The sequence below is a fragment of the Abramis brama genome (assembly GCF_963993115.1).
Source record: "Abramis brama genome assembly, chromosome: 2".
NCBI classification, from domain to species: domain Eukaryota; kingdom Metazoa; phylum Chordata; class Actinopteri; order Cypriniformes; family Leuciscidae; genus Abramis; species Abramis brama.
The window spans coordinates 46,747,068-46,762,368 of NC_139964.1; the positions used below are offsets into that span (position 1 = coordinate 46,747,068).

Genomic DNA, 15,301 nt, shown 5'->3' on the forward strand with positions numbered 1-15,301 from the left:
ATGGATTTTGTTGTTTCCTCTTGATTTTGTAGCACCGCCTCACTCAGCACTCTTGGCGCACGGCGCATGGAAGGGGCAATGGATGGGCCCGGCTCCTCAAGCTCCTCAGGCACAACGGGTGTCGCTATTAAGGAAACACATGTTCACATTAATTTAATTGAGTTTATCCTTGATTTCATTAAAAGTTTACAAATTGAAATAAAATGTATGCAAACACAATATCCTATTCCAGTTGGTTTATTTTACCTTCACTTTGGGTGTTAGATGGCCCGGTTTGTTCTGTCGCAAGAGCATCAGTGTCACCGTCCTTAGTAATCCCGGACAGAGCCGTGTCTCCGATGATGCAGGCTATGCGGTTGTCCAATGGGGAAAGTTCCGTTGTTGTCTGTCCTCCTCCAGTTGCGGACATTTCTCGTCTGTGTGCTGTGACACGTTTTTTAGCCAATACTTTAATATCAAACCATTTTTTTTTTATTTCTGGGACAGTTCTCTCCTCAGACCCAACGGAATTAACTGCATTGGTGACATTCTCCCATGCAGCATTTTTTCTTTTATTTGTAATTCCTCCTGCAGTGAATGAACTAAACAATATCTGTTGGTTGGATTCAACTTCATTTACAAGTATCTCTAATTCTGTGTTTGTGAAGTTCCTCTTCTTTGCTCTCTTTGCCATTATTGCAGTGAGGAAAAAACACAATCACGTAATTTTTAAAGGGAAGTGTTGTCACCATATATGGTTAATTGGAGGCGTTTCCGAATGCTAATGACCATGAATGTGAACGAGCATGGTACTTACGCACATGTGGTATTTATCAACAATGATTGCTTACTCATGTGCGTAAGAACTGCGTGCGCACGTTTGATAAATGCAGATTTTCTTGTACTTAGGCACATTCTAAATTTCATTCGTTGGACAAAATATAGAACCTTTTCTACGCACTGTTGATAAATGAGGGCCCTGGTTCGGACCCATTCGCATGCGGTCTGCGAATCTCCATAGGAAATGAATGACTTCCGGTCGTTTCGCTGCCGTATCGGAGCTGATTTCAACTGCCAAGTGTGAAGGCGGCATAAGGGCAGCAAAATGTGTGCCAACAGGGAATGAACAATTCACAAAATAGGCTAGGCTATTATGATCATATAATCATACATAATCAGAGAGTAGCCTTTTTCTTTTCGTTTTGAATTATTTCGTTTAAAGACTTTTCAAGCTTTGTGTATTTGATGTCTTTCTCATGTCTGTGTGAGGCATACACTGAGTTTCGTTAAGTTAGGATGAGATGCGCTCCAGTTAACGTGCAATGCAAGTGACCGCGCGGGCGCCTCCATGATTATATTGTCTGCTATATATTTGCTTCTTATTTATTAAATCCACTCCAGGCAATTAGTTGATGAAAAATTGATTAAAATTAAGATACAATTTATACAAAACGAAATTCACTTTAAAGAAAGTCTTTCTACGAAACAAAACTTAATGAAGTGGTCAAAATCATGTCTGACCCATCTCAAATTGTGCATCCTATTACTCGTGCTGTTCACTTTTCATACTTTTAACAGTATAGTAGACCTACAGACTCTATTTGTACCAATTGCTGTACATTCATTTAATTCTGCATTTTGCACACACAAGTTGAAAGGCTTCAAATCAAGTTCACGGATAATTGTGCGTGCATTTATTAATCATTATAATACTAAAATCATAACAAAGTAGGCTATGCTATGTACAAAAAAAACAGCCATTTCTGTTTTTTTCTTTTAAACAAAAAAACAAGCTGCACCCTTTTTTTACATTTCATCTTTCATTCCGAAATAGAATAATGAATGAATGAAAAAGTACACGGACCCAACATGTAGGCTATTAGCCTTTTTACCCGTTATCAATCTAAATTAATCTCATTTTTAATTTAACTTAATTTTGTTTTTCTTTATTTAAATTTCGTTTTTCTTCATTTAAATTTCGTGTTTTTCTTTATTTAATTTTCGTTTTTTCTTTATTTAAATGTAATTTTTCTTTATTTAAATTTCTTTCTTTTTTTCATTTTTTTAAATTTCATTTTTTTCTTTATTTAAATTTTGTTTTTCTTTATTTAAAATTCGTTATTCTTTATTTAAATCTACCCTTTACTGTGTCAGTAATTTATTAGTCAGAAAAAATATTAGACTACCTTAAAAGTATTGCTTAAGTTAACAGACCCATGCGTTAACATCTCCACAATAAACAGTGACAATTACTTCGTCTAGACCATTTACCGGTAAATAACAGTTGTGAATATATTGCGAATATATAATAAACTTGAACAGTGGTCAAAAACAAACGTTTGCTGATACTTTACCTCACAGAGTTATTCGGCTATCCAATGCTGAGCTACCAGAGATGCTTAGACCGGCGAGATGCCAACACAGGGTGGGAGATACGCGGCGTGATTGACAGCTTTGACACCAAATGGATATACGTGAAAATCAGATGACATGATTTCACAACTTTTCATTGGTCATTTAGATATGTGAAGCATACTGTATACGGAAATGAACCTGGACATTCTATCCGTCGAAAAATCTCAAAATCGGCAAAATGGACATACGCGGTTTTCATCGGACAGCGACGTAATGGTGCTTGCCAAAGGCAAGGCATCATTAGTGTTCTCTTGCATACTTATTATTATTAGTGGTGCTTGCTGAAAGCAAGGCATCACTATTGTTATTGCTCATACTTATTATTATTCTTCTTATTAGTGGTGCTTGCTGAAAGCAAGGCATCACTATTGTTATCCTCCATACTTATTAGTGGTGCTTGCTGAAAGCAAGGCATCACTATTGTTATTGCTCATACTTATTAGTGGTGCTTGCTGAAAGCAAGGCATCACTATTGTTATTGCTCATACTTATTATTATTAGTGGTGCTTGCTGAAAGCAAGGCATCACTATTGTTATTGCTCATACTTATTATTCTTCTTATTATTATTATTAGTGGTGCTTGCTGAAAGCAAGGCATCACTATTGTTATTGCTCATACTTATTAGTGGTGCTTGCTGAAAGCAAGGCATCACTATTGTTATTGCTCATACTTATTATTAGTGGTGCTTGCTGAAAGCAAGGCATCACTATTGTTATTGCTCATACTTATTATTCTTATTTTTATTAGTGGTGCTTGACAAAGTCAAGGCATCACTATTGTTATTGCTCATACTTATTAAGTTGGCTTGGGAAAGCCAACTTACTGAAATCCTATTTAAACTTATTAAGTTGGCTTGAGAGAGCCAACTTACTGATATTGTACTTAACCTTATTAAGTTGGCTTGAGAGAGCCAACTTACTGAAATCCTATTTAAACTTATTATTAAGTTGGCTTGAGAGAGCCAACTTACTGAAATCCTATTTAAACTTATTAATGGTGCTTGCCAAAGGCAAGGCATCATTAGTGTTCTCTTGCATACTTATTATTATTATTAGTGGTGCTTGCTGAAAGCAAGGCATCACTATTGTTATTGCTCATACTTATTAGTGGTGCTTGCTGAAAGCAAGGCATCACTATTGTTATTGCTCATACTTATTAGTGGTGCTTGCTGAAAGCAAGGCATCACTATTGTTATTGCTCATACTTATTAGTGGTGCTTGCTGAAAGCAAGGCATCACTATTGTTATTGCTCATACTTATTATTCTTTTTTTTATTAATGGTGCTTGCCAAAGGCAAGGCATCATTAGTGTTCTCTTGCATACTTATTAGTGGTGCTTGCTGAAAGCAAGGCATCACTATTGTTATTGCTCATACTTATTATTAGTGGTGCTTGCTGAAAGCAAGGCATCACTATTGTTATTGCTCATACTTATTAGTGGTGCTTGCTGAAAGCAAGGCATCACTATTGTTATTGCTCATACTTATTATTAGTGGTGCTTGCTGAAAGCAAGGCATCACTATTGTTATTGCTCATACTTATTAGTGGTGCTTGCTGAAAGCAAGGCATCACTATTGTTATTGCTCATACTTATTAGTGGTGCTTGCTGAAAGCAAGGCATCACTATTGTTATTGCTCATACTTATTATTATTCTTTTTCTTATTATTATTCCGGACAAAAGTTTGGCGCGTAACTCGCCCCGCACTGTTTGTCACAGACCCCTGAGTGAGGCGTCAAATCGAGCGGCTCATTGAGGAGAGGTGTGCTATGACTTTTCTAAGCGATCGGGTGTACGATGTTCGCACAGCGGACGAAAAAGCGGCCAAAAAAGTCCCATTGACTTTACATTGGGAGTTCTAAAAATATTTGAATCCCAACCGACGTTTTCACACACACACCACTCCAAAGGGCCTGACACCCCTGCGTCTCTCCCTCTCTCTCTCCCTCAGAGGATTTATATTATCAAGCAGCCATTAAGTTATGGCCTAAAATCTTCATAGCCACACCCTAGCAACCAGTTTCAGCACCCTAGCAACCACTAAGAGCTCCCTAGCAACCACCCTAAACCAAAAAAATATATATTTTTTTATTTTTTTTATTTTTTAAAGCAATTTTACACTCGTGGCCTTGCGATATTGCTCCATGCTTGTGCCTATTCGGCCATAGGCACGAGGCCGCAGGCCGAGTGCCGTACTGAAGGCACTCGCAACCACCCAGAACACCCTAGCAACTGCTTTTTTTTTTTTTAAGCAATATTACACTCGTGGCCTTGCGAAATCGCTCCATGCTTGTGCCTATTCGGCCATAGTCAGACTACCATAGCAACTGCCTAGCAACCACCTAGCAACCACCCAGAACACCTTAGCAACTGCCTAGTAACCGCCTAGCAACCACCCAGAACACATTAGCAATTCCCTAGCAACCACCCAGAACACCTTAGCAACTGCCTAGCAACACCATAGCAACCACCCAGAACACCCTAGCAACTGCCTAGCAACGCCCTAGCAACCACCCAGAACACCCTAGCAACCGCCTAGCAACTACCCAGAACACCTTAGCAACTGCCTAGCAACCACCCAGAACACCCTAGCAACCGCCTAGCAATGCCCTAGCAACCACCCAGAAAACCCTAGCAACCGCCTAGCAACGCCCTAGCAACCACCAAGAATACTGTAGCAACCGCCTAGCAACCACCCTGAACACCCAAGCAACTGCCTAGCAACGCCCTAGCAACCACCCAGAATACCGTGGCAACTGCCTAGCAACCACCCTGAACACCCAAGCAACTGCCTAGCAACGCCCTAGCAACCACCCAGAATACCGTGGCAACTGCCTAGCAACACCCTAGCAACCACCCAGAATACCTTAGCAACTGCCAAGAATGCACCAAGAATACCTTAGCAATCTCATTCATTTGAATGTAATCATAACGGTCACCTGAGGGCGCTCAACGACCATGTCATCTGTGAGTGTGAGAGTTTCTAACAAACTAAAAAAAAAAAAAACTTTACTAAAACAATAAATACATGCAATAATTTATCATTGTTATTGTGTGTTATTTTTTGTTTGTTTGTAGTAGTTGTTTATAGTATTTAATGATGATTATACACACATTAAGCATGATTAACATTAAATCAATGAAACTACAAAGGTGGCACAGAGGTATAATTACAAAATAAAGTCATTATAATTTTTAGATTATTTTATAAAGTAAGTAACATGTAAGATAAAAGTAGTTTAATCACTACGTGTGACGAAGCAGTTTCTGCGACAGCTCGAGCTCTCAAACATCAACATCCAAATTCACTCACTTCACTTCGTTCACTCCTTGCAGATATAATGCACTCAGATGCCATACACTATATAAGGATTCGTGAATGAGTGAACTAGTGAGCGGTTTCGGACTCCTTCGAGACCATTCGATAATCCCGAGTCATATTAAAGATTTGTTCACAATGGACGAATCGTTCAACAATGAACGAATCGTTCATGACCGATTCATCAAGGTGTGATTCTATTGGTTGTACAATCAAAGCTCGCTGCTGATTGGCTGCGAGATCGACTTCACTGAAGCAGAACTGGTCAACAGCCCGCAGTATTCTCTTGAGGTAAGTGGAGACGGTTGTTTTCGAATATGCTGTTTTATAAAGCCTTGTATTGTCAAATGCTGCTCTTCGTTTGAATTAAATGTAGGTAATATTATTCGTATTGTAATGAGTTGTAGTTAATATCGTTTTTATTTGCACTTAAGTTACATTTTTCTCTGTAAAGAGGGTATACGTTACGTCTGTTACAGCTAGCTACACTTAAATCTTTGTGTGAAAACGTAACATGATATTTGTGTGTCTGATGGATATAACGTCCTTTGGTTTTTCCCAGTCAGCAAATTACCTTTGGCAAAGATGTGGGCCAGATAAACAGCTGAGCTGTGGCCCAGATTAGTTTGTGTTTGCCGGCCCAGATATGGCCCACATCTCCTTTGCCAGAACTGAACCAAAGGACTGCCATAACTCCACCAAGCATGAGCCAAATACTACAATTTCATGTGGCCCATATGTGGGCCTGGTATGCAACTTTAGTATGGTTGAGTTCTGTTAAAATCTAACGGCCCTTATGTGGCCCACATGCAGCTGACAGTATTTAAAGTCTTATTAACTCACAGGTAAATTAAACACTCAACAACAAATGCACTCAAAACTATTTATTTTGACAAGCATTTAAATAATTACAGCTAAAGTGTTGTACTTAATTACAGCAGTATTCAGTTGAAAACATTTCATAAAAATAAATATAATTACAGCAAGAGTTGAATAATAACAGTAGTATTCAGTTGAAAACATTTATCAAAATAAATATAATTACAGCAACAGAGTTGAATTTAATAATTACAGTAGTATTCAGTTGAAAACATTTAAGAATACATAATTACAGCTACTCAGTTGTACTTATTTTAAGTAGAATTCAGTTGAAAACATTTAAGAATACAAATTAATAATATAAATAGCATTCAAAGCTAATTTTTTACACCAAAGTTCAAAACACTCGATCAAAGCGTGTATTAATGTTATGTTTAATTAGTCCAATGAGAGTAATACAAATAAATCACAGTTGGTAAAGAGAACTTTAAAGAGAAATTGAGAAAGTTAAAGCAAACTTGAAAGGTAAAGAGTTGAGAAGTGTGTTGATGTGCAGAGAAGTCTCCAATGAGGGTCGGCAATGTGTTGACCTTTTCCAGTAAGGGGATTCTGCCTGACTGCACCTGCAATAAAGAAGAATTTAAATAATGTTAGCAGCAATACAACCTGGAAGCTAGAGCTGCAGGATAATAAAAAAAATAATTAATGTAAATATCCTTTAATATTTTAATTGCAATTATTAACAAATTAAACACCTCTGAATTACCAGTGTATGAAAGTTTTTTCCAGTAAATTTTCAAAAGGAATTGCAAATTGTATTTTTCAATATGTGGGCAAGAATTATACCGTAATTCCTTATGACAAATTATTTCAATTTTTAGAATAATTTTGCACCAACAACCGGTTAAAATTTACAGCACTGCATGTATTCTGCTTCTTTTTAAAAAAAAAGACATGCACACTCTAATGTAAAAACACACCAACACAGATAGCATTAATGTCATGTTTTAGTCCAAAGACAGAGTCTACAAAAATAAGTGTTTTTACTAACACAAAATAAACTCAAGATAATCTGCAATGATGCGAGACAATTTGGAAGCAGAAACACACAAACAATAATGGGCCAAGTACTGAATGCAAGGAGGAACATAAAGGGTTAGTTCGCCCAAAAATGAAAATTCTATCTGTAATTACCCTCAAGTTTTTCCAACTTCTGGGTTGTACGTCAGAGCATAGACTCACTATTGGCCAAAGCTGGTCATGTGTGGGATGCTGGCCAATCGTGAGCCTACGTTCTGACGTACAACACAGAAGCGCTGTGCTGTTACACTACGTTGAATAAAGTCTTTATTTTAGCTTGTTTTGCGCACAAATTTTTTTTTTTTAATAAATAATTTATTTTCGACACTTGATAAACTTAAGGTTCAGCCATTGTATTCTTGGACTATTTTAACAATGTCTTTACTAACTTTCTGGGCTGGCAAGTTTCAATAACAGAGAAGCCTATGGAGGAGTGAGACAGCTCTCAGATTTCATCATATAAATCTTAATTTGTGTTCCGAAGATGAACGAAGGTCTTACGGGGGTTGGAACAACATGGGTGAGTAATTACTGACAGAATTTTCATTTTTGGGTAAACTAACCTTTTAAATACACAGTGATAATGAACTAAATACAGATAGTTGTAGGCATGCGCTGGTATGAGACTTTGACAGAATGATAATCTTATATTGTGATTACAGCTTTAAAATGTATAATTGAAACGATATGATTCGCAATATATAAAAAATAACTTTCTTTAAAAACAAAACATAAAACTTCTAAATAAAAAATGCAGACACTTAAGTGAGCCACGGATGTGATCAGATAATGACAAAAAAAGTTGTTTGGTTCGATACTGAGATAACAGAAATAAAAATACAATGTTCTGTAAAGCGGTTTTGAAAAGTTGTGTATTGTGCAAAGTGCTATACAAATAAAAGTGACTTCTAAAAAAGGTCTCACCAATGACAACTTCCTTTACGACCAGGCGTTGGACACCAATCTTCCCATTGACTTCTCTCCAATTCTTAACGTGCCACAGCAGTTGTAAAAGTGGCTTTCAGCACTCTCCACACGGTGTTATTCAGGGTCAAAGCCACCAACCAGACCCAGATAGGTAATCTGATAGGAAAAAAAAAACATTGTGTAAGTGGTTGAAATATGCATTTAAATAGACCACCCTAAAATGAAAGTGCTTTTATATTCAAAAATGAACTATAAACTATTACTTACTCCATCTGAAACCATATTTTCTAGGTTTTTAATATGGAAATTATTGTCATTGCCCCACCCATACCACACATTAGGGCTGGGTGGTATGACAGTATTTAATTATAATTATAAAAATGTCCTGCCTCTTCCAAGCTTTATAATGGCAGTGAATGGCTGCTCAATTAATTGATAGTTAACAGAAATACAGCAATTCATTGTTTGTTCATGTTAGTTCACAGTGCATACTAAAGTTAACAAGTACAATTTTTTATATTGAATGTGTTAGTAAATGTTGAAATTAACATTAACACATATTAATATATGCAGTAGAAGTGCAGTTCATTATTAGTTCATGTTAATGTTCAGGTATTGTATTGAAAGTCATAATTTTGGTATTGTGACTTGACACTAATAGCCTAACGTTAACATTACAACTTTAATTTTAAAGAGGGAAAAGTCATGAGAAAAAGTCTTGGTTGAATATCATTTCAGAGTTAAATAAAGATACATACAATTATGCACACGTATTAATGTGTTTATTTTTGGCATTTTTATATTATTATGATTAGTTGAATGATTGTGAACACAAATTAGGATTTAGGTTTTTTGACAAACAGTAACACCAACATTGGACCGCGTCGCCTTCACGTTAATTCACAAATAGGCTACTACATATGACAAACTATACTATTTTATTGTGTACGACAGTGAGCTGTTGATTTATAAACAAAAACATCTTAATTTAAAACGACAAACCAGCGAACTGCTATAGCCGAAGTTAACGGTTAAGTTACATTAAACTTATTGTAAGTTATAGCAGTAAACTGAGGAAAATATTAGCTAGTTCAACCCCTTCCTCGATGAAACGAATAACTAAACGCATAATAACAGGCAATATTGACACATAATGCTGCATATTTCATTTATATGACTTTAAAATGCCAAAACATCACTTACCTGAATGTACACAGTCGTGAGGAAAGCAGAGTAAATGGCGTCAGCTGGCCAGCGTCGCAGTCAAACTCGCGCCGTAGTCTCACTCCACCAATAGGAGGGAAGATGCAGAGCAACCTGAGGTGTGGAACGGCGGATGTTTGCCGCACTTGATTTCAGGATTCCTGTGTTTTTCCACGTATAAGCCAAATGTTTACCACAAGTAGGTGTTTCTCACTGTGTGCCATAGCTCAACCACATATGGTCCTCATGTGTTCGTTGTTATCTGGGCCATATACCTCAATATCAGTTGTGAACCAAGACAGCATTTCCCGCAGATTTTAAAGTTATGGCAAAACAAATATGGCTACGATATGGCCCATATCTGTTCAGCCATGCCACATCTAGGCCATATGTGCCAGATAATACCCACATGTGGCCCAAATGTAATTGCTATCTGGGTTGTTGTTTGTGTAGCTTACAATAGCTTAAATACTGCGTGAGGAGTGTATTATTTTGGCGCTTATTTCAATCTAACGTTAAAGCATCCTTATTCATTCCTCACTGAATAATGAAGAAAAGTGGTGAATGTACAAGGCTATTCTGGTTCTCGCCGTTTGTATTTTACATTAATGCATATGGAAGCAGACATATTAATGAAAATTGTCGATTGATGCAGGTCGACAGCTTCATGTCAAAGGTAGCATCGAAGTTTCTTTCATGTAATCAAAGGCGGTTAGATTAGTCACCGGTGATGAAATCCGGTGAGAACCGGTTTCAGTGCGCGCTCACTGACAGAATTCTTTAGTCATAAACCACAAAGTACAAATATAATGTATGTAAGAAATTATTTTTTTCTCTGTATTTAGCTTTTTAATATAACGGGAGTTCCATGAGTGTTTTACTGGTATTTCTCAAGAGTGAGTTGATAACTTTTAGCTTTCGCGCCTTGCTGTCACGTGCTTCATGTTACACAAATCCGCGTTTACAATCTGTTTGAACGGGTCAGTAGGATAGAGACGCCAGCTTCACCATATTTGCAGCATTTTTGGTTAATATTAAAGCATGATGGGACGCAAAACCCATCGGTTACTACGTTGACGAGATTCACAGTATTTTGAGGAGTGATGAAGACACAAAATTAATGTTTTTCTTCAGATATTCTTTATAGATTGTGGGTCGGCCTCAAAAAACCTTGAGTGTAACTTTTATCAATTAAAAATAAATTCACTATGTTTTAGTTCAGTTATAGTCAGAATATATTTTATGTTAATAAAGAAGTATGATCAAATAATGTCGATTGGTGCATTACATCAGTATGTCTATCAAATGCAGTGTTGAGCACTATAGCCAATCACACGCGTTTCTGCTGAGTTTAAAATTACAACGTCCAATCAAAGGCGGTTTGATTAGTCACCGGTGAAAAAATCCGGTGAGAACTGATTTCAGTGCGTGCTCCGTCACATAATTCTCTAATCATAAACCACAAAGTGCAAATATAATGTATGTAAGAAATTAATTTTGCACTGTAGATAGATAGCTTTGTTTCTGGGTTTTTCCTACATTTGGCGGCCGCCGAATCGAATTTTTGTCCTGCCAGAGCCGATCGGTGAGTGATGACTGCTCTGCTGCGCTTGTGAAAGAATGAGCAGACAGAGAGAGACAGCGCCCCGGTGGCGCGCGCGCACTCTCACGTCTTCAAAGCGATGTCTTGCTCTCTCTCCCTCACGCAATTTATCAAAATCAAATGACACGATGGTAAACTATTCAGTGATGAAATGTGTTCTGTGTTGACACAATCTTGTTGTGCGATGTCCTAACTGCTGGAATAATCACTCAACGCGTACACGTCCGACTCTTTTGAACCGATTCACTTTAATGAATTGTTAAAACAACTGGGGCCTTATGTACAAAGACTTGCGTTGAATTCATACTAAAACATTACGTACGGACAAAGCTGTAAATGTGCGTACGCAGAAAAAAACCCAGATGTATGAATCTCTGCGTACGAAGGATCCCACGCATATTCTCTTTGTACATCCCAGTTAACGTAAAATTGAGCGCACATGCACGAGCACAACGCCCCACCCAGTCTCCTCCCTTAATTAAATTAATTTAAATATGGTAATAAGTCCACTTTGGCAAAAGAAAGCAGTAAGAAAATGGCGGCAAGAAACGAAACTTTACAGAAAGTGAATTGGAGGTGCTACTATTGGAGGTAGAAACGAAAAAAAAAAAGTTTTATTTGGAACTTTGTCCTCTGGAATTAATAACAAAAGGAATATGAGTGGGAGAGTTTGGCTGATGCCGTCAATGCGGTGGGATCTGAAAGTCGCGCTGTACAGTAGACTGAGTACAGCTGAGACACTTTTTGCGTTTTGATTTTTCACACAAAAATAGACACTGAAAAGAAGTGAATTTCCACATGACATGCCACATGACATTTCATAGCTTGTATCAATCAATAATACCCACAAGTAGTTTATATTTTCCTCAATTAGCTCATAAAAATAAGCTGCTTTTTGTCTCAACATTGTCTCAACTGTACCCATGTGGTACAGTTGAGACAGTGCATGGTACAGTTGAGACACCCATTTTTAATGATGTGAAGGTAACTAACCATTCATTGTAAATATAAAAAATAAATAAAGAAAATAACAATTGGGCAAACAATTTTTGTTTATTCATCCATTTATATTCATTCATTTTATTTAAATTAGCACTGGTTAAAATGTATCAAGCAGGAACAAGATATGTAACAATATTTATTAATAATACACAGTTTAAATATAACAAATATCAAATTTTATTTTCATTGTCCTATGCTGGCTAATTACGGCGTTTAAACTGTTATCATAACACTGAACAACTAAAAAATGTGTTTCCTATAATAAAACTCTATCGGGGGTACAGTAGACGTGTCTCAACTGTCCCCCGCTGGCCATCTCGCACATTTGTCTAGATTTTGCAATTACCTTGCATGACACAATACCATGAAATATGCCAGTTTTTAGGAACGTACAGAATAACGTTTGTGGTGATACCAGTTACGTTTAACAGTCACATAAGGAAAATAAGCTATTTATTGTGGAGAGTGCATGGTGAAGTGAACGTCATATCTTAGAAAAAAAACCTTTTCCAGATATTTTCGGGAATGCGTCCGTTGTTCAAATTTCCCACGATCAAAGAGGACACTAATACGCACGTGCACAGCAAAAATCACAACTTGTGCTTGCTGCGAATGCAAGTTATTTAAGGTGTCTCAACTGTACACATGACTCAACTGTACACAGTCTACCCTAAATGACCTTAAAAAGAAACGGTCTGATATAAAGGTGGACATTAAACCAAAGTTGTCATTGCCATAGACTATGGGTTGTATCAATTTGCATATGCTTTTATATGTTCTCAATTGCATAATTGATAGAATATTCCCATAAGGCTCGTGTGACAATATATGTCAATTATTTTATAAATTGCAAATTAATAGCAATGCTCCCCACAGGTGGTGGTGCGATAGACTTGTAGAACAATTCATTGTGTAATGTTTGCAACTTCACTTCATTGCCTGTAAGAGTCGCCAACGGACAAAAACAATGAGAAATGTACGTACGCCAGTCATGAAATTGGCGTGGAGGAACGCACATTCTCGCGTTAATTTCACTGTTAGTACATACGACCGTGAGCGTGAAAGCTGGCGTACGCAAAGTTTTTGTGCGTACGCAAGATTGATACATAAGGCCCCTGATCTGTCCAACACTGAACTGACAAGACGTCTGAATCATAGACCGGTAACACTTTACAATAAAGTTCCATTTATCAAACTCTTGTTAACTACATCAGTTAACATTAACTAACTATTAGCCTAATCTTTGTTAATGTTAATTTCACCATTTACTAGTGGTCTACATTATTGAAATCAAAAGTTGTATAAAACAATGAAAAGCTTTATTTTTATTAACTAAGATTAACAAAGATTAATAAATACAGGAACAAAATGTATTGTTCATGGTTAGTTAGCTAGTTAGTTAATTAGTTAGTTAGTTAATACATGAACTAATGTTAACAAATCAAACCATACTCTAAAGTGTTACAAACAAATAATTTACTCAGAACTCAGAAGTGCTTACCCCATTTTGTATTATTAATAGTGGTTAGCAAAATTCAACCTTAATAAACTACAGCATTTTCAGGTTATATAACAATGTGTAGATTTTTGTAGAAAATGACAAACATTTTTGTAGAAATCATTTAGTTTAGACTGGAGTGAGGTGAACATTTTCAGCTTTTTTCCCAGTGTTATTTGCAATGAAAGTTCAAGTTACATGGTTTGTGAGTGTGGTGTTGAGTTTTATGACACTCTTTTTCTCTGTTTCAGAATACTGTTTTCACACGCATTCCTTACTGCATTTCAAAGGTAAAGGGTTAATTAGGGACATGGCCACAAATACAAAATGCTTCAGATTTGGCTTGTTGATAAGAAAATCGTTATAGTTTAAAAATGATCAGGGATATAAAAGCTATTAGAAAAAAAAACTGTTTTGTTTATGCCACAAATAATTAAGACTACATTTACCCATCCATTCTCCAAACCACTTGTCCTATATAGTAAACCTGCTGGATGGTCGGCCCATCACAGGTTTTAGGCCACATATCTGACATAACTCAGCTTCTAGAAAATATAAGAGTATTTAAAAAAAAAATTAAAAAAAATCTTGAGATAAATTCTTAAAATTATCTGTATTCTACATATAGATAAAATATCATAAAGTATTATAATCATTATCATAAAGTCCTATTTCATTATGTTGTCGTCATTTTTTTTTATTTTATTTTTTTTTCAGACTGACTGATCAGAGCACAACCTGCATTTTCTGCTGCACTTTTCTCTCTGGTTAGTATTAATATTGTTTCTTAAGCTGTATTATTTTCATCCCATCGCCATAATTGTAGTCCCTGTGCCTTAATATATCTGTTTATTATATCTTTTTCAGGTTCCTTGGGTTTTGTCGTTTTCTACAGAGAGCAGTTTATTTCATTTCTTACCCCACGTCCTCTACCTTCACCACCTACCCCCTCCACCTTCACCCCCACCCCACCCCACCACACGACCTACCCCCTTCACCTTCACCCCTACCCCTCTCAACCCACCGACCCACCACCTACCACCCCCCCCCCCCCCAAAAAAAAAAAACAAAAAAAAAACTTTATTGCAATTTACAAGTTTACACAGTGTCTCTTTTGTTGCTCTTGTTTAACTGTTTGTTTTCTTCCTGAGAGTACTACAGGTTTTATCTTTTTAGGCTCAACAGCTGTTACATCTGGAGAACATTCAAAGTATGTGCCTACCTAAGTGAGAATGTCCAATTAAAATGAATTTGACTAACAAATAAATGGATTTAAATATGTATTACTTTTGAGTATTAAAAAATAAATCCATGGCTACTTTTTATGATTTGAGACTTGAAAGTAAAATCTCTACTTTTAGAAGTTAGTTAATTCACTCAAATTAGTGAGTTAAACCGATACATTTGTCAAGAATCGTTTTTTTTTTTGTCATTTCTTTTTATCTCTTCATATTTTA

The 15,301-nt window shown here is 36.5% G+C and overlaps 1 long non-coding RNA gene across 1 annotated transcript; it reads right to left on the bottom strand.

Moving 5' to 3' along the window:
- Positions 1-6,581: 6,581 nt before the first annotated feature.
- On the bottom strand, positions 6,582-10,173 carry LOC311078491. Its single transcript, XR_014605187.1, has 3 exons — positions 9,742-10,173; positions 8,536-8,694; positions 6,582-7,154 (listed from the first exon to the last, which is right to left on the bottom strand). It is a non-coding gene; the product is annotated as an uncharacterized lncRNA (long non-coding RNA).
- Positions 10,174-15,301: the final 5,128 nt, after the last annotated feature.